General features: G+C 47.2%; 1 protein-coding gene and 1 pseudogene across 5 annotated transcripts in view; both read left to right on the top strand.

Annotated features, from left to right (window-relative positions):
* The window catches only part of LOC110500696 (neurexin-2), a 1,070,834-nt gene that overhangs the window by 767,505 nt on the left and 282,614 nt on the right, over positions 1-20,715 (top strand). The window lies entirely within an intron of this gene.
* On the top strand, positions 12,603-12,726 carry LOC118943018 (annotated as a pseudogene).

Raw genomic sequence — 20,715 nt, 5'->3', positions numbered from 1 at the left:
CATTGACTCTGTACCGGAACCCCCTGTATATAGCCTCCACATTGACTCTGTACCGGAACTCCCTGTATATAGCCTCCACATTGACTCTGTACCGGAACCCCCTGTATAAAGCCTCCACATTGACTCTGTAACGGAACCCCCTGTATATAGCCTCCTCATTGACTCTGTACCGGAACCCCCTGTATATAGCATCCACATTAACTCTGTACCGGAACCCCCTGTATATAGCCTCCACATTGACTCTGTACCGGAACCCCCTGTATATAGCCTCCACATTAACTCTGTACCGGAACCCCCTGTATATAGCCTCCACCTTGACTCTGTAACGGAACCCCCTGTATATAGCCTCCTCATTGACTCTGTACCGGAACCCCCTGTATATAGCCTCCACATTGACTCTGTACCAGAACCCCCTGTATATAGCCTCCACATTGACACTGTACCGGTACCCCCTGTATATAGCCTCCACATTGACTCTGTACCGGAACCTCTGTATATAGCCTCCACATTGACTCTGTACCGGAACCCCCTGTATATAGCCTCCACATTGACTCTGTACCGGAACCCCCTGTATATAGCCTCCACATTGACTCTGTACCGGAACCCCCTGTATATAGCCTCCACATTGACTCTTTACCGGAACCCCCAAAATATATATCCTCCACATTGACTCTGTACCGGAGCCCCCTGTATATTGCCTCCACATTAACTCTGTACCGGAACCCCCTGTATATAGCATCCACATTAACTCTGTACCGGAACCCCCTGTATATAGCCTCCACATTGACTCTGTACCGGAACCCCCTGTATATTGCCTCCACATTAACTCTGTACCGGAACCCCCTGTATATAGCATCCACATTAACTCTGTACTGGTACCCCCTGTATATAGCCTCCACATTAACTCTGTACCGGTACCCCCTGTATATAGCCTCCACATTAACTCTGTACCGGAACCCCCTGTATATAGCCTCCACATTGACTCTGTACCGGAACCCCCTGTATATAGCCTCCACATTGACTCTGTACCGGAACCCCCTGTATATAGCCTCCACATTGACTCTGTACCGGTACCCCCTGTATATAGCCTCCACATTGACTCTGTACCGGAACCCCCTGTATATAGCCTCCACATTGACTCTGTCCCGGAACCCCCTGTATATAGCCTCCACATTGACTCTGTACCGGAACCCCCTGTATATAGCCTGCACATTGACTCTGTACCGGAACCCCCTGTATATAGCCTCCTCACATTGACTCTGTACCGGAACCCCCTGTATATAGCCTCCTCACATTGACTCTGTACCGGAACCCCCTGTATATAGCCTCCACACATTGACTCTGTACCGGTACCCCTGTATATAGCCTCCACATTGACTCTGTACCGGAACCCCCTGTATATAGCCTCCACATTGACTCTGTACCGGAACCCCCTGTATATAGCCTCCACATTGACTCTGTACCGGAACCCCCTGTATATAGCCTCCACATTGACTCTGTACCGGAACCCCCTGTATATAGCCTCCACATTAACTCTGTACCGGAACCCCCTGTATATAGCCTCCACATTGACTCTGTACCGGAACCCCCTGTATATAGCCTCCACATTGACTCTGTACCGGAACCCCCTGTATATAGCCTCCACATTGTTAATTTACTGCTGCTCTTGAAATATTTGTTACTTTTATTTCTTACTTTTTTTAGGTATTTTTCTTAAAACTGCATTGTTGGTTAAGTAAGAATTTCACTGTTAGGTGAGTACAACACCTTGTTGTATTGGCGCATGTGACAAATAACATTTCATTTGACTTGAGTACTTTTGGTTGTCAGGGAAAATGTATGAAGTAAAAAGTACGTCATTTTCTTTAGGAACGTAGTGAAGTAAAAAATAAAAGTTGTCAAAAATATATGTAGTAAAGTAAAGTACTGATACCCAAATACACTACTAAAGTAGTACTTTCAAGTATTTTTACTGTAAGTACTTTACACCACGTCTGTAATCATCCAGCATATAGATGGACCGATGATGTTCCTCAGCTCGTTTAAGTTTGGGTTCATCACTTATACTGTAAACAAACCAATGACACTACTGTAGCTTTGTTGATATGTCTAAGCTCATACTTCCTCATCAGTCAACACACACACACACACACACACACACACACACACACACACACACACACACACACACACACACACACACACACACACACACACACACACACACACACACACTACTCACACCTAACCTATCTCTTTGGAAGGCAAACAAGGCAGGGGGGACTATTTTCCCTGCGTCGTAATCCATACCTTCACACATTGCTGCATTGTATGTGTGTGTCACAATATAAACTCACCGGACATGAAAATGTTCATGAAAATGGTTCGCTCCTACAGATGGTGAGTCACGTTGCTATATAAAGCATGCAGGCAGGCATCGAGGCATTAAGTTACTGATCAACTGAACGTTAGAATGGGCAAGACCAGTGACCTAAGTGACTTTGAGTGTGATATAATCATCGGTGCCAGGCGCGCCAGTTCCAGTATCTCCGAAATGGATGCCCTCTTGGGCTTTTCACGCACGACAGTGTCCAGAGTTTACTGAGAATGGTGCAACAAACAAATAACATCGAGACAGCGGCAGTCCTGTTGGTGAAAACAGATTGTTGATGACAGAGGTCGACGGAGAAGGGCAAGAATCGTGCAAGCTAACAGGCGGGCCACAAACAGACAAATAATGGTGCAGTACAACAGTGGTGTGCAGAACGGCATCTCGGAATGCACAACTTGTCGATCCTTGTTACGGATGGGCTGCTGCAGCAGAAGACCACTCCTATCAGCTAAAAACAAGAAGAAGCGGCTCCAGTGGGCATGCAATCACCAACACTGGACAATTGAGGAGTGGAAAAACATTGTCTGGAACATAACAGTGAGTATTTCTTTTTTTCCATTTACTTGAATGGCCTGGTCAGTCCCCAGACCTCAACCCAATAGAGCTTTTTTTGGGATGAGATGGAACAGCATGAAGGTTTGTATTTTTTAATTTAACTAGGCAAGTCGATCAAGAAGAAATGTGTATTTACAATGACGGCCTACCGGGGAGCAGTGTGTTAACTGCCTTGTTCAGGGGCAATACAACAGATTTTTACTTTGTCAGCTCAGGGATTTGATCCAGCAGCCTTTCGGGTTACTGGCCCAACAATCTAAACACTAGGCTACCTGCCGCCCCAATCTGCAGCAACTGGGTGATGCCATCACATCAGCATGGACCAACATCCCTGTGCCCCAAAGAATTCAGGCTGTTTTGGAGGCAAATGGGTGGTCCGACCCGGTACTAGATGGGTGTACCTAATAAACTGTCCTGTGAGCGTAGAATGTAGATCCGTCCTCTTCTGCCAAGGATTTTGCCTTCCCTGTGACTTGAGTGGAGGTTCAGAAGCATCACTATCTCCATCATAGTGAGTTACCAAGGGAACTGGGTGAGCCATTTGAAATGAAAGGTGCACATATGAACGGAAATGGGGGTGACGTATAGCCTCACACAATCACCAGATGCACGTTCTAGACAAGCCTATAATTATACGTTCACAGGGTAAACACGTTTTAGTTCCATTGTCCCTGTTAGCTGGGCGTGTGAGCGCGATTGTGTGTGTCTGTGCGTGTGTGCCAGTGTAGGTGTTTGGATCTGAGATGTGGCAATGCAGCAGCCTCTCATTCAGTCAGAGTGCTACATCTCCTTCATTCCTTTAGTCCTTCAGGCCAATCACTAGAAGAAAAGCAGAGGAGAGCTTGCTAGCAATTCAAACGCCCACGTTTTTCTTTCCCCATTTAGCTCAAGGCTGTTCATCCTTACATCCAATATGAAAATAGGCCTTTTTAACATCTCTGAGAGTTTACCTTGAAAATGTGTCATCTTTATTATAGGGAGAGCGAGATGGTCAAATATGGTCATGCAACAGCCTTGAACAATAAGATAGTTGTTCCCCGCCCCACTTATTTCTGCTGGTGTGACCTCTGTTGATGTGTATCGCCGTGAGGATGGAGAGGTCTCACACCTTTTCTCCCTGTGGGCACGTCATCCCCATGGCAACCCTCCTTCAGGTGCCCTTGAATTAAGTACTGAGGAGCTGAGCCCCCCCCCCCCAACCCCTATACATACACAGACACAAACACACACACACCCCTGAGGCTGCCCCCACCCCTCCCGCGCTGACTTTGTCTACATGGCTTTCCCTTAGACGTAGCTCTTCCCTCTCCATCTCTCTCAGCCGCTTTCTCTGTCGTACAACTGGACATACACGTGGAATAAGTATTATCTTGACATCTCTATTCATCTTCCCTTATTCACCTCTCTCTCTTGCTCCTCCCTTTGTTCCATTCTCTGCCTCTCCCTTTCGCTCCTCACTCCGTCTCTTTCTCCCTCCCTCCCTCCCTCGCTCCCCGCCATCCCTCCCTTTCTTCGTGCTCAATACAATAGCCTCCTTTGTGCGGTTTGAGTGAAGAGGATACCTGGGGCAGTGCCTGCTGTTTGACTACAGTGTTAGCATTAGCAGCACTGTTTGCTTATGGGCGAGCCACACACATGCTGATTTACCCAGCAACACTTCCAGGCAGGCAACACTGCGGATACACCAGCTCCAGCTCTGTGCACTCGTCCTGGGGGAGAACTCTGGGCCACGGCCCCTACGGCTGGCCCTGTTGTCACGGCTTCTGGTGATATTGAGAAGGAGAGGCGTTTGATAATCACCACGGTGGGAGGTCAGGTGGAGGGGACAGCGAGCTCAGCCCGTAGGTACAGAGGCATGGCCCTCTCTTTCAGAAGGCAGACATTAGTATTCTTCATTCTATTCTCCCCATTGCTCTGCAGGGCTGAGGCATACACACAGAGACAATCAGACACACACACCGGCGGAGGAGGAGAAAGGACACCTATGATACCCTGGCCGTTGTAGATAAGGCTTGTTGGTTTGACATTTGCAATCTTCTTTTTCTCTCTCCACCTTACCGATTGTGTGTCTGTGAAAGAGGCCAACACAAGCAGGTCAAACTGAACCGTTTCAAAGGCTGACAAGCACTGCATTGTGAACAGGCGTGTGTCATCAACTCGGAGCAATTCAACCAGATTGGCGTGTTACGTACAATATCTTCAGAATGTAGTACAACATGTTATCTGCATCGGTTCCCAACCCAAACCCTTCCATTTGGCTAGAGCCCTTTCCCCCAAGTGGACCTTTGTGAGTGTGTTATTAGGCAGTGGGTGTTCAAGCAGCACTTGATGAGTACACCTATTGTACACCAGGGGATGTGTGCTACCTCAAGCCCTCTCAAAACAGATGGTCCTCCGGAGTACCCTCACTATCCACGCAGTCAACACTCGCTCGCCCGGGACACACAAGCATGCTGTATAGTATAATGGTGTGCAGTAGATACTCAATACACAGCCTTCAGAAAGTATACACACCCCTTGACTTTTTTGATAATGTTTTTATTTATTATTATGAACCAGCCTCTTCAGAGGACAAATATATTTTTGTTTTCTTTCAGTTTTTCTGCTACATAGACATACATTTGACATGTATATGTACTTTAACACACAGCAATCACATAACAATAATACCAGACACCCCTTGACTTTGTCCACATTGTAGTTACTCCACAATTACTAACAAATGACAGTGAAAAGAAGGAAGCTTGTACAGAATAAATATGTTCAAAAAAATATATCCTGTTTGCAATAAGGCACTAAAGTAATACTGAGAAAAAAAAATGTCCTGAATACAGTGTTATGTTTGGAGAAAATCCAACACAAAATGTCACTGAGTACCACTCTTCATATTTTCAAGCATGCTGGTGGCCGCATCAGGTTATGGGTATGCTTGGGAGATTTTTAGGATAAAAATAAATGGAATAGAGCTAAGCACAGTCAAAGCCCTAGAGGAAAACTCGGTTCAGTCTGCTTTCCAACAGACACTGGGAAACAAATTCACCTTTCAGCAGGACAAAACCTAAAACACAAGGCCAAATATACACTGGAGTTGCTCACCAAGATAACATTGAAGGTTCCTGAGTGGCCTAGTTACAGTTTTGACTTAAATCGTCTTGAAAATCTATGGCAAGACTTGAAAATGACTGTCTAGCAATGATCAACAACCAACTAGACAGAGCTTGAAGAATTGTTAGAAGAATATTGGGCAAATATTGTACGATCCAGGATGGCAAAGCTCTTAGAGACTTACCCAGAAAGACTGACAGCTGTAATCAAGGTGATTCTAACATGTATTGACTCAGAGGGTTGAATATGTATCTGACCAAGATATATGAGTGTTTTATTTTCCATTAATTAAAATGAAATAAAACATCTTCTTCCACTTCGACAGAGTATTTTGTGTAGATCGTTGACAAAAAAACAGAAATACAATTCAATCCATTTTAATCCCACTTTGTAACACAACAAGATGTGGACAAAGTCACGGGTGTGAATACTTACTGACGGCGCTGTCGTGTCTGTACTTGTGCCTCCATGCCGTGTGTGTGCGTGAGTGAGTGTATGTGTGTGTATCTCATAGTGATTGTGTTTTCCAGAGCTGTCAGCTTTAGGCCTCAGGCTGCTGTGTTTGAGTTGGTCCGTGTTCACTGTGCTTCTAGCTGTGGTTCGCTGCTGCAGTACGGAAGGCTATTTTGTAGGTAAGGTCAGGTACCCAGCAGGACCACCGACAGGCGCTGCATGAGCGTAGATAGCAGCACCCACTCGTAGCACACGCTCCAGCAGGTATATCTCACTGGTCACCCCCAAAGCCAATTCCTCCTTTGGTCGTCTTTCCTTCCAGTTCTCTGCTGCCAATGACTGGAACGAATTGCAAAAATCTCTGAAGCTGGAGACTCACATCTCCCTCACTAGCTTTAAGCACTAGCTGTCAGAGCAGCTTACAGATCACTGCACCTGTACATAGCCCATCTGTAAACAGCCCATCTATCTACAGTACCTACCTCATCCCCATACTGGTATTTATTTATTTATTTTGCTCCTTTGCACCCCAGTATCTCTACCTGCACATGAATCTTCTGCCGATCTACCACTCCAGTGTTTAATTGCTATATTGTAATTACTTCACCACCATGGCCTATTTATTTCCTTAACTTACCTCATTTGCACTCACTGTATATAGACTTTTTGTTTTCTTTTGTTGTATTGTGTTATTGACTGTATGTTTGTTTATTCCATGTGTAACTCTGTGTTGTTGTATTGTGTTATTGACTGTATGTTTTGTTTATTCCATGTGTAACTCTGTGTTGTTGTATTGTGTTATTGACTGTATGTTTTGTTTATTCCATGTGTAACTCTGTGTTGTTGTATTGTGTTATTGACTGTATGTTTTGTTTATTCCATGTGTAACTCTGTGTTGTTGTATTGTGTCGAACTGCTACGCTTTATCTTGGCCAGATCGCAGTTGCAAATGAGAACTTGTTCTCAACTTTCCTACCTGGTTAAATACATGTGAAATAAATAAAATAAATAAAAATAGATGCAACCTGGAATGACAGTAACATCAACATCATCTTCCTAACGGGAATATCTGCTGATTGGTTCCACGAGCCTCGTTATGAGACCATATGAACGTCTGCGGTGGCTGACATTCATCAGCAACCCAAGCAGCTCTTTCTACCCCGTAGCCATCTACCTAGCCAGCTCCTCTGTTTGAATTGATTTCCCCTGTCTTTCTTTCTTTCACATTAGGCCTGACAGGAAATAAGGTGTCATACATCCCCACTGGGACCAGAGATTTCTGCTGCCAGGTGTCCCCATTCATAGCTTTTCTATTAAAACCAGGGAGTGAGTGAAAGAGGCAGAGGCAGAGAGAAAGCACTTTGCCCAGCGGAGGTGCTGTGTAGAGGTGCTAAGGATCCTCTCAGAGAAAGTTTTGATCAATGCTCTGCCCAACCAGCCCCACCGCCGCCACCGCCGTTCACTGGCTGCTCATCATGTCACGCTGCGGCACCACAGAATGGAAATAACTTTCAGATTGTTATTCTTTGCACCTGGTACATCAGTCTTTGGGTGATTTGGTGGTTCCCCAACTGGTACATCAGTCTTTGGGTGATTTGGTGGTTCCCCAACTGGTACATCAGTCTTTGGGTGATTTGGTGGTTCCCCAACTGGTACATCAGTCTTTGGGTGATTTGGTGGTTCCCCAACTGGTACATCAGTCTTTGGGTGATTTGGTGGTTCCCCAACTGGTACATCAGTCTTTGGGTGATTTGGTGGTTCCCCAACTGGTACATTAGTCTTTGGGTGATTTGGTGGTTCCCCAAATGCCAGCCTCCTCGTTTTCTCGTTTCAGACGGAAGGAAGAGGTGATTTTGACACGCACTACATGCAAATGTACATATACAATGTTTTCTATGACAGTTGACCATGATGACAAATAGAATGGTCTTCTATGACAGTTGACCATGATGACAAATAGAATGGTCTTCTATGACAGTTGACTATGATGACAAATAGAATGGTCTTCTATGACAGTTGGCCATGATGACAAACATAATGGTCTTCTATGACAGTTGACCATGATGACAAATAGAATGGTCTTCTATGACAGTTGGCCATGATGACAAATAGAATGGTCTTCTATGACAGTTGACCATGATGACGAATAGAATGGTCTTCTATGACAGTTGACCATGATGACAAATAGAATGGTCTTCTATGACAGTTGACCATGACGACAAATAGAATGGTCTTCTATGACAGTTGACCATAACGACAAATAGAATGGTCTTCTATGACAGTTGACCATGACGACAAATAGAATGGTCTTCTATGACAGTTGACCATGACGACAAATAGAATGGTCTTCTATGACAGTTGACCATGACGACAAATAGAATGGTCTTCTATGACAGTTGACCATAACGACAAATAGAATGGTCTTCTATGACAGTTGACCATGACGACAAATAGAATGGTCTTCTATGACAGTTGACCATAACGACAAATAGAATGGTCTTCTATGACAGTTGACCATAACGACAAATAGAATGGTCTTCTATGACAGTTGACCATGACGACAAATAGAATGGTCTTCTATGACAGTTGACCATAACGACAAATAGAATGGTCTTCTATGACAGTTGACCATGACGACAAATAGAATGGTCTTCTATGACAGTTGACCATGACGACAAATAGAATGGTCTTCTATGACAGTTGACCATAACGACAAATAGAATGGTCTTCTATGACAGTTGACCATGACGACAAATAGAATGGTCTTCTATGACAGTTGACCATGACGACAAATAGAATGGTCTTCTATGACAGTTGACCATGACGACAAATAGAATGGTCTTCTATGACAGTTGACCATAACGACAAATAGAATGGTCTTCTATGACAGTTGACCATGACGACAAATAGAATGGTCTTCTATGACAGTTGACCATAACGACAAATAGAATGGTCTTCTATGACAGTTGACCATAACGACAAATAGAATGGTCTTCTATGACAGTTGACCATAACGACAAATAGAATGGTCTTCTATGACAGTTGACCATGACGACAAATAGAATGGTCTTCTATGACAGTTGACCTTAACGACAAATAGAATGGTCTTTTATGTAATGGTGGATGGATTCAATGTTACATATTACACCATGTGCATTATTCATATAGTGACCATAATGGTACCACGCTTCCTCCATAAAGCACCATGGCGAAGGGATGGCTGTGTCAAAATGGCTGCCCTCCTAGAAAGTGTCTTCTCCGTAGATTCCCCAATGGCGAACTGCCCACGTAGTCACCATGCATGTTTTTCTGTGGGGACTCATTTTAAGTGGTGGAGGTGGAGGACATGGTGGCCTTGTAGTGTGAGGTCCTCCTCTCATCCCGTTCCCAGCAGTCCCGGCGAGGAACTTGAAAGCAGCACCGCCAAGTGCAGGGAGGTGGCAGAGCGAGAGAAGAGCGAGCACAGCGCTGCCTCTCTATTGTAGCACGCCGGGCTGGGTGCTTCGGCATTGAAAAGCGATGGCCGGATCTTCAGAGGGCGCAGTGATGTAATGAGCATCCGGCTAGATATTAAAGCTGCCGCGGCTCGGGCCTGGCTCTGAGGATTTGTGTCTCTGCTGGACCCCTCTCCATTAATAAACAAAGTGGCTTGTATTATGTATGGCTGCTGCTTTGAAAAAGGTTCCCCCCTTTCCCCAAGGCTGTAGGGTTTAGGAGCTGGCACTTCATCAGCTACTGCTACTGTTCTTACTTCCCCATTGTCTTTCTTTCCTCTCGGTCCTTTAGATCACAGTTTGTTTCTCGTTTTTTTTAAGCTTTTCTGGTGAGAAAAAAAAAGTCAAAATCCCTGTTGTTGTTGTGTTGTTGATTCATTGTTTGGCTTAGCTGTGGTTATATTTATCAACTTCCCACAGGGGAGTAGCTTTTTAGGAATCCAGCCGACGAGTTCGCAGGCAAAACAAGCTCAGACAGACAGGAAATCGGTCCAAAATGTCACTGTTCAGGTGATGAGGCGGACTTTGAGGTGCTGTTTTTTGAACTCTGGATAATGTGATTGGTTATTCCTATGGGGATGGGCTGACACATTCCAAAGCAGAAAAAGAACGAGGGAGAGAGTGCCTGACGAAAGAAAGAGTTGTACGAAATACTAATGGCGAGATGCTGCTGCATGATGTGTCTTTTATTCTGGTGTCCAAATACGTAATCAGTGGGTTTTATCTCATCTTAACTCTATGACAAAGTACACATACAGATAGTCATTTTTAATTGGTCTTACTAGTAGTAGTGTCAGCTGTTGTACAGTAATAGTGAGTGATAGTCGATATAGACGCAGTAGTCGATATAGAGTATTTGCTGGTGAAGCTTGGTAAGAAATGATTGTTAGCTTGCTTGGTTCATTAGCCCTCCTGCTTTGCCAGGCAGCAGTGTTTCTGGGCGAGGCTTTGTTGTCTCTGCTTTGCATCTCCTAACAGGTGTCGTGTTACCTGAGTGATGCTCCTCCTCCTTCTCTGTCCTGTCCCTCTTCATCTGGGTCGTTAAAGGAAAACGCCACGCAAAAACTATCTTTTATTCTTTCTTTTTTCTCATTTGTCTACAGTCCCAAAATGTTGTGCATGTCAGCAATCAAGTTTAGAAGAGATTGGAAAACACGTCACCGTGACGACGTGACCAGGTGACACTTTGCTTGTTGAAAAGTTGCCTGGTGACATGTGAAACATTGGGGCTTGTTGTTTAACTACTCCCATACTCAGACACTATTTCTCATCATCCCACAATTCATTGGGAAATTACATCCATGTATTTTCGATGTTGTAATATTATTAAGTTACGCTAGATTTCACTGACTGTGTGCACAAGGGATGGAATGGGATGCCGATAGCGATTTCCACCTGGGTTAGTTCCTCCAGGCTATTAGGAATGTAAGTCTCGATGGCGCTGGGTAGGATATTGGAATTTTGATCTTATTCTTTATGTGAATCAGGTTTCTCAGTTCAATTATATTACTGTATGTATGTGGTATAGGTACAGTATATAGTCTATATAGTGCATATGACTACTGATGTTGGTGTGCCACAACTAGCCAACATTTCCCTTCTGCAGTTGTCTGTGAAACAACCCCACAGAGAGACATGTAACCTAGAAAATTGAGCCATCTAAGAAGTAGACAGACTATATCCCCTGCTGCCTCGCCCACGCAAAGTCACACACACACACACGCAAGTCTATGAGACACACGCACACACAAACACAAACAAATTTCGTAGCCGAACAGGGGATGTGGAAAGAAAACCATCAGAAGTTGGCTCCTTCGTCTGAGACATCTGTGTCAGGGCTCTGATGACTGACAGACACTCTCTGAATCCATCACACTGAAAACCCTCCCCATTCGCTGCTGCCCCCTGCCACTAACGTGCCAGCAAGTCATCTGCTCAGAACAGCACACTGGGCTTAAATCAGAGGGAGGAAGGGACAAAGAGGAGGAGGAGAAGGGGGGGGGGGCAGATTAATTGAGGCAGCGGAGGAAGGAGAGAGACATGCACAGTAGGAGGTGGGGAAGGAGGGAGGAAGAGAGGGAGGGAGGGAGAGGGATGCAGAGAGAAAGATTAAATCGGCAGTATAGTGCGTTTGAGGCCTGTCTAGCTCATCCTCTAACACGGTGTTTCCCAAACTCGGCCCCGGGGCACCCATTTTGGTTCAAATAATCAAAGGTTGGTGATGAGTTGGTTATATGAATCAGTTGTGTCGTGCTAGGGAAAGACCAAAACGTGTACCGGGTGGGGGGCTTGGGATCGAGTTTGGGAAACCCTGATCTATGACCCACTCCCTGGGATCCATAGGACCCTGCTCTGAGCGCTGAATCCCCACTTGGACCCACTGCTCTAGGCCACAATGCCTCAGCCTCTTCCTTCAGAGTTCCACTCCACCGCGTCACCTGGGAGGAGTGCTTGGATTTTCTCCCTTTCTGAAAGGTGCTAGTCTAAAGCCCTAGCTATGGAAATGGTATTCACCCATGGAGCACACCTAAATAATGCATGAATAATTGACCATGTAGCCATCTTGGAGATATCTCCATCTCAATTTGAAAATGTAGCATTAGATCGCTGCTCTGCCTTTTGGCAAAGATCGAGTGTCGTATCTTCTTATCAGTTTAATATCTGATACCTATCGGTGGACTACATATTAAATGCTCCCGAGTGGCGCAGTGGTCTAAGGGACTGCATCTCAGTGCAAGAGGTGTCACTACAGGCCCTGGTTTGATTCCAGGCTGTATCACAACAGGCCGTGATCAGGAGTCATATAGGGTGGCCCACAATTACCTCAGTCTTGTCTGCGTTAGGGTTTGGCCGGGGTAGGCCGTAATTGTAAATACGAATTTGTCCTTTACTGGCTTGTCTAGTTAAATAATGGTTCAATATTTTTTTCAAAGCATACACTGACCGCTAACACACACTGACCGTTAACACAGCCGTGGGTGTAGACCGTGTATCGACATGTGATGCTAAGGCTTTTAACACAACCAGATATACAATATACCTGTGCTCATAGGATTATAATAGAGACGTAGTGTGGCACGAGCAGGTCAACATTCACTCGTGATAGCGATAACTTGGGAGGCTATAACATAGATTGGTTCCCTGGCGTCTTCCTATACTTACGAAAGGAGACGTGTCTTTAATCTGTCTGGGACGATAACCGTTACGTCTGCTTGATCTAAGCGGGGGGAGACGGAGAAGAAAAGGCTTATCAAACGGCCTGTATGTAAAGCAAATCGCTCCGTCTTCCCTCTCCAAAGCTTACGCCCTCATCCTCCTACTCTTCCTCCTCTTTGCTACTACTGTGCTCTTATTGGGTGAAGAGAATTGACAGCCAATGGGCAAAGTCTGTTGGCGGGATAAGCGGCTCAGAGTGGCAGTAAATCAGGAAGCAGACATTTGAGGCTCACAGTATCCTCCTAGCTGGCTTCACTGATCATTAGGATGCAAATGAACAAACTTGACTTGTCAATGCTTGTTTATGCTCGAGGTCTAAATACCTATTTTCTCTCCCTTCTCTGAGTATTCTCTCTCTCCCTCGATCCCCCCCATTGCCCAAATTGAAACGGGCATCTAACATTTTCTCTAAATACTGGGAAATTCACATTTAATGTGATTCAGTAATTTGGGCCTCTCTAAGCATTTTTCTATTAAACTTGTATGTGGTGTCTTAGAAAAGCTTGGGGCCGCCCACAGTAGCACAGCACATTGCTGTTGTATATTCATCGAGCCGTGGTGACGAGTGGCCAACACAGTGAACTCTGATGATCCTGCTGTCTAGATGTGATGATGTTATCTCCACCTTATCCAGAATTGGCTCCTAGAACAATGGGAATCAATAGTCTCTTGTTCTTTGGCGATACGATTGATGCAGTACTTCACAATTGTCTTTTAACACGCATATCTTATTGGAGCAAGATGTACTCTGGGAAAGGTAAGGAGGTCTGAGGAATAAGTAAACCCGAAGTCCTTCAGAATGGCTTTGCCCCTTTACGTTTCTAGCTCAGGTGAGATGGATTGCTAGCGACTAGCGTAACAGCTAATTACTACCCAAACAAACAGCTTCCATCTGGGCTTGATTTCTCAGGCGCTGTCAGCCGACGTCTACCCCTCTGTCTGGCTCCTTGAAACATGGCCCCGTCTGGGGGCCGATGACACTCAGCAGCCATGATTTATTGCCCGTTTTAGCCCTTATCGGTGCTTCCTGCGGCACTTTACCTCGTCTTCCTCTTGATTAACATCTCCCCCTTGTTGTGGTGCTCGGTTTTTACCACCCATTCTTCTTTTAGAGTGGGGTTGGTGAAGAGAGGAGCGTGAGAGCGAGCGAGTAAGGGAGTTGATAGTTTGGGTGACTTGTGGCCCCTCTTGGGAACCATGGTTTCCATTGGGGGGGGGGGTTATCAGCTCCCCGTCTCAACTCCCCCCGTGGAGGAAATGCGTTCCTTATCTGTCAGTCATCCGTCTTGCTGTGTCAGTTTCTCCCCCACCTTCGCTGTAGTATCTCAGGCAGGGAAGTTCCCAGTCCGCCAGCTATCTATCATACTACACTCACAGGTGTAGAGATTATGGTGCACAGGCAACACTTAAGGGATTAAAGGGTACTACTGCAGTACTACAGTTTAGCCAGTCATGATTGGCTCGCAGTCTTATACGTGTCAAGAGTCAATCCTATCCATGTTGTTGTAAGGCCACTGTTGTGCAACTGTAGAGCTCATAATTGAATTTCCGTTGCTGAACAAAATGAGGAACTCTTGAAAACAAGTGAGTCCTCTTATGAAAAGTCTGTATAACTGTACTCATCCAATTTGGTGATACAAACCTTGCAATCAAAACTTTTGTTTCAGGCTACTGTGAGCTGATTGGCCCCTTGAAACCAGAATGATTTAGCGTGACTATACTGATCCAATCAAAGAATGGCTTCTGACTGTATTGGCATGAACATATGTAGCCATTTTTAGATCCGGTTATAGGTAAAATTGATTTAAAAAATGAATTGACAATAGACTGCTGAGTACTCAGACAAGCTGAAAAGCATAGATCAGACTCCAAACGCATCCTGCTCAGTGATTGGCTCCATTTTAACAATCATAAGAGACATAAGTGCCACACAACCCCGGTATTCACGTGCACTTTTCAAATGACTTCCTAAGTGCAATTTGATTTGAGCTGCGTTCCCTTCCTGCCAAACCCATTTCCCATGTTAAATGTTGAAAGATTGCATGCGTTTATCCCATTTGAAAATTATACACCTGCCCCAAATGAAAGGACTAGAGTTTATCAGAATTTCCCACCAGTCACATTAATTACATGGTGTCATTTTACTCCCAACCGTTGGTTATGCTCTGTCAAAGCTCAGCGCCAATTATAATTACACTCTGGCATGCTGGGAATTAGCACTGTCCACAAGCGGTCGTCTGGACGAACATCTGCAGTGGTAATGCGGACATAGAAGTGCTTCCTCCGCTTCTAATTGAAGTTCCAGGTCACATAACTAATGTATAGCTAATGTACAGTATGTATCTTCATGTGTACATTAGCATGTTCATTAGATTTACATTTAGCTTTCCCTGATAATGTTGGCATACTATGTGCTGGGAGTCTGTGGATTTGTGTTTGAGGGCCCCGTGATTCTATGTGTCGCAGGAGGCCAGGTAGATGGAGAAGAAGAACGGAGGGGAGCGGAGAGATGCAGGGGAGAGAAGGCACTGTGATTTCTCTCTGTCTTCGCCACCGAGAGGTGACCTCTAACTCGGCGATATGAAGTGTCACGCAACATTACCTCTCCCTTCTCCCAGACGCAGATGTTTTATTTTTTGCGCCACGCCGCGGAGGGAAAACAATTCCTTTTCCTCTTTGATTAATGTCTGATACGTGGGCTGCCGGTACACAGGCAGGGGAGGCTGTGGAGAAAATAAAAAAAGGTTTCCTTTCTTCTCTTCTCCCTCTCCCTTTCTCTCGTATGGTTCCCTGTATCAATTAGTCTTCGTGACTGGGTCTGCCCTACGACAGTCTATCAGTCCATCCGGTGACTGGGTCTGCCCTACGACTGTCCGCCCGTCTGTCTGGTGACTGGGTCTGCCCTACGACAGTCTATCAGTCCATCCGGTGACTGGGTCTGCCCTACGACTGTCTGCCCGTCTGTCTGGTGACTGGGTCTGCCCTACGACTGTCCGCCCGTCTGTCCGGTGACTGGGTCTGCCCTACGACTGTCCGCCCGTCTGTCCGGTGACTGGGTCTGCCCTACGACTGTCCGCCCGTCTGTCCGGTGACTGGGTCTGCCCTACGACTGTCCGCCCGTCTGTCCGGTGACTGGGTCTGCCCTACGACTGTCCGCCCGTCTGTCCGGTGACTGGGTCTGCCCTACGACTGTCCGCCCGTCTGTCCGGTGACTGGGTCTGCCCTACGACTGTCCGCCCGTCTGTCCGGTGACTGGGTCTGCCCTACAACTGTCCGCTCGTCTGTCCGGTGACTGGGTCTGCCCTACGACTGTCCGCCCACCTGTCCGGTGACTGGGTCTGCCCTACGACTGTCCGCCCGTCTGTTTGGTGACTGGGTCTGCCCTACGACTGTCCGCCCGTCCGTCTGTCCGGTGACTGGGTCTGCCCTACGACTGTCCGCCCGTCTGTCCGGTGACTGGGTCTGCCCTACAACTGTCCGCTCGTCTGTCCGGTGACTGGGTCTGCCCTACGACTGTCCGCCCACCTGTCCGGTGACTGGGTCTGCCCTACGACTGTCCGCCCGTCTGTTTGGTGACTGGGTCTGCCCTACGACTGTCCGCCCGTCTGTTTGGTGACTGGGTCTGCCCTACGACTGTCCATCCGTCCGTCCGGTATGGTGGTTAATTACCATTGTATGAGGCCCTGACTCCCACCTGTCCCAGTCCATCTCCCACCCAGCATGGGTGGTAATTACCTGTCAACCCCACACCATCAGATAACAACACTGACATTCCATTGGATAAAGTGTCTCGCTCTTAACCTTCAACGCCGATTCATTATTTTTTTTCACAGTGAGGAAGGAATAAGAATGTCAAATGTCATTGGCGGAGCTGGCTTTTAGGGGGTTTGGCATGTCGTGTGTGATCTTAATCACACTTGGGCCCTTTGTGATGTGATGGTGGTCTGGCTGGGGTTTTATGGGGAGAAATGCCAGCGGTGACACTGTGACAGGCCGTCCCTGTGGAGGGAAGCTGCCAGAAGGATATCAACTCTGACATGTCGAAGGTACGGCGATGGGCTGACGACGACGCAGGCAGTGGTGTCATTGATTGCTCTGCCTAGCGGGCCTGTCAAGTGACCGGGGCCACGCTGTTACGTGGCCATGCTGTTAAACATTAGATACAAAGCCAACATTCTGGGGTCTGTGGGGGCCAAGTAAATGACAACCCTGTAGTACGCACAGCCCTCTGCTGGGCTGAATTTCTGCAGAGAGACAGAAGGAGGGGGAGAGATGGAGGGGCAGACAGGAGGAGGGAGACAGGAGGTTGGAGGGGGAAGACAGGAGGAGGGGAAGAAATGGAGGGGGAGAGATGGAGGGGGAAGACAGGAGGAGGGGAAGAGAAGGAGAGGGAGACAGGAGGAGGGGAGAGATGGAGAGGGGAGACAGGAGGAGGTGGAGAGATGGAGGGGGAAGACAGGAGGAGGGGAAGAAATAGAGGGGGAAGACAGGAGGAGGTGGAGAGATGGAGGGGGAGACAGCAGGAGGTGGAGAGATGGAGGGGGAAGACAGGAGGAGGGGAAGAGATGGAGGGGGAGACAGCAGGAGGTGGAAAGATGGAGGGGGGAGACAGGAGGAGGTGGAGAGATGGAGGGGGAGACAGGAGGAGGTTGAGAGATGGAGGGGGAAGACCGGAGGAGGGGAAGAGATGGAGGGGGAAGACAGGAGGAGGGGGAGAGATGGAGGGGGAGACAGCAGGAGGTGGAGAGATGGAGGGGGGAGACAGGGGGAGGTGGAGAGATGGAGGGGGAAGACAGGAGGAGGGGAAGAAATGGAGGGGGAGACAGAAGGAGGTGGAGAGATGGAGGGGGAGACAGGAGGAGGTGGAGAGATGGAGGGGGAGACAGGAGGAGGTGGAGAGATGGAGGGGGAAGACAGGAGGAGGGGGAGAGATGGAGGGGGAAGACAGGAGGAGGGGAAGAAATGGAGGGGGAGACAGGAGTAGGGGAAGAAATGGAGGGGGAGACAGAAGGAGGTGGAGAGATGGAGGGGGAGACAGGAGGAGGGGAAGAAATGGAAAGGGAGACAGGAGGAGGGGGAGAGATGGAGGGGGAGACAGGAGGAGGGGTGAAATGGAGGGGGAAGACAGATGGAGGGGGAAGTCAGGAGGAGGGGAGAAATAAAAAGTCTGAAAAGTAAAAGAGTGTTGAAAAGTAACTTGAAAACTGAGCTGTCTGTACAATAGTTGTGTGTGTGTGTATGCCTACTTAAATGTTTTGGTGTGTGACGGAGATCTGTTGCCAAACCCATTACGGAACCGTGCAGCACATCTTAAATTGCCATATTTTTGTCAAGGACTGCTCTCCTAAGCTCAATTTTTTTTGGAGGAGTGGAAACAGGAAATTCATCATAAGGAAGCAATGTGAAGTAGGCGGGGGAGGGAGCTGAAAAGGGGTGAATGGCCCTAGCAACCAGAGTATCTGGCAAGGTGACTTTCAATCTCAAGAAAGTAGTGCTCGGCATTGAGAAATGATTGGCAGGGGAATATACATCCACCTTGCTCTTTCCATAGCAGAACGTTATTTGCCCAGGTATTAAATCCTTCAGCACCGTTTAATATATTGGTTACAGCTACGCAGGTTATGTTTGATTATCTTTTACTCATATTTGCACAAGGCACTCCCGTGTGAAGACACTTCCACTTAATAAGGAAGCAAAAAAGGGTTGTAGCTAGACATAATACTTGCAATGTCCCTTGCTAAGCATCACCGCAGACCAAACCCACTCTTTAGTCTGAAGAAAATGCAGTAGACACCAGAGACTGATCTGAAATAGAGGACCTCTTGGATTGGATACCTGACTAGAGACATTAATCTCTGGTTACAGGTGGAGACTGAGCAATTGTCTCTTGCGTCTTGGAAGGTCAACGGTAGCGTCTGCATTGGAGCCTGAAAGGCCAAGTGACCAGCCGCCTACTGAGATAAGAGCAGAGAGACAGGGGGGAGGAGATGTAGAGGCCAGGCAGGGGTGTCGGAAGTGGCAAACGTTAATTCTGTCCATCAGAGTTCCATGGCTTGAATGCAGCTCAAGAGAGTATGGCTTGTGGGGGGAGGGGGAGCGAGTGAGCACTTTGGTTCGAATCACTGTTATTATGCAGCGCGGCCTTGTTTGCAGGAGTGTAATCAGACAACACAGACATCAGCTAATATGTGATTTTTTTCATTAGCCACCAATGCAGCAACCTTTGAGGCTATTGATGGTTGTTTAGCGGGATGGCTTTTGTTGAATGGAAGGACTAAGGGACAGAGACCATATCAAGGGCGAGCTATCAGTCCAGTGGTTATTAACCAACGGAGGGGCTGACGAACAATGTTCTCTCTCTGAAAGCCGCTGTTTAAAAACCTTCCCTCATGGGCAATTGCAGGACTAGGAAAGGACAGATGGTGGTAAATGCTACTATTGTGTCTGTAATGTGGCATTGTATGCTGAGGCTGACTTTATTACATGATCTGAATAGCCATTCAGCAGATGTTGTTAGCCAGAGAGACTTGCCTCACAGTCGGTGCAGTCAGGAACATTTCTTGAGGCAATTGTGACAATCAACCCGGGAACTTTGCCACCATCTAACCAACCAACACTCTCTATGCTCTGGACTCTGCTGAACACTGGCCAGCAGACAGTTGCTAGGCCTCCTGCTTGTGATTCGTTGGACTGAGCATGCGGATGCAGTAGAGCTGAAGCGTCAGCTGTTTATCAGTATCTCGGTCCCAGCTTTGAAGCGTTTGCATAGACTTTGCCTTCCAGATGATATAGGGGTGAACAGGCCATGGCTCGGGCCTATCATGTGACCCAGAATATTACCCAATAGAGCAGGACCCAGACCCGGGGCAGAGGAGCCAACAAGCCCAGTAAATACACTCCATTTTCTTCCTCATAACCCCCAATATTATTACCTGGGCCTGCCTAACTGACTGACGCTTCTCTCAGTGTATAGGAGAGGCAGAGTGAGATAGAGAGACCATTGGGCTGCCAAAGTATACCAGTGGTGGTCAGGGTGGAAAGTTAACACCAGCCACATGTAACCAGGGCTCCCGGGAAGGTGGAATGGCCGGTGGGGCAGCGCTGCTACCCGCCGAGTTGCTGAGGGGTGGTGGGGTTACCACCGTGGCAAGCTGCCCCCCAGACGACCCGCGGAATTGCTCCAGCAGTATGTCCAACGCCCGGTAATGGCGCTCAGCCAGTGTTTGGACCCCCTCCATTAGCCCACGAAGCAGTTCCTCGTGCCTACCAATGGGTCTGCTGGGTCAGTCATGGCCAGGTCGTACTATCAGGTATGAAGGTAAGACCCAGATGCAGGCCACGTCAAATAAACAATAGTTTAATATTCCAACAGGGGCAGGCAGTAGACAGGTCAAGGCAGGCAGGGGTCAGTAAACCAGAGGTGTGGCAACGGTACTGGACGGCAGGTAGGCTCAGAGTAAGGCAGAGGTCGGTAATCCAGATGGGGGCAAAGGTACAAGT

Source organism: Oncorhynchus mykiss, chromosome 21 (genome assembly GCF_013265735.2).
Source record: "Oncorhynchus mykiss isolate Arlee chromosome 21, USDA_OmykA_1.1, whole genome shotgun sequence".
Classification (NCBI taxonomy): Eukaryota; Metazoa; Chordata; class Actinopteri; order Salmoniformes; family Salmonidae; genus Oncorhynchus; species Oncorhynchus mykiss.
Note: the sequence above shows the minus strand (reverse complement) of the source record. Positions and strands in the feature narration are given on the sequence as shown.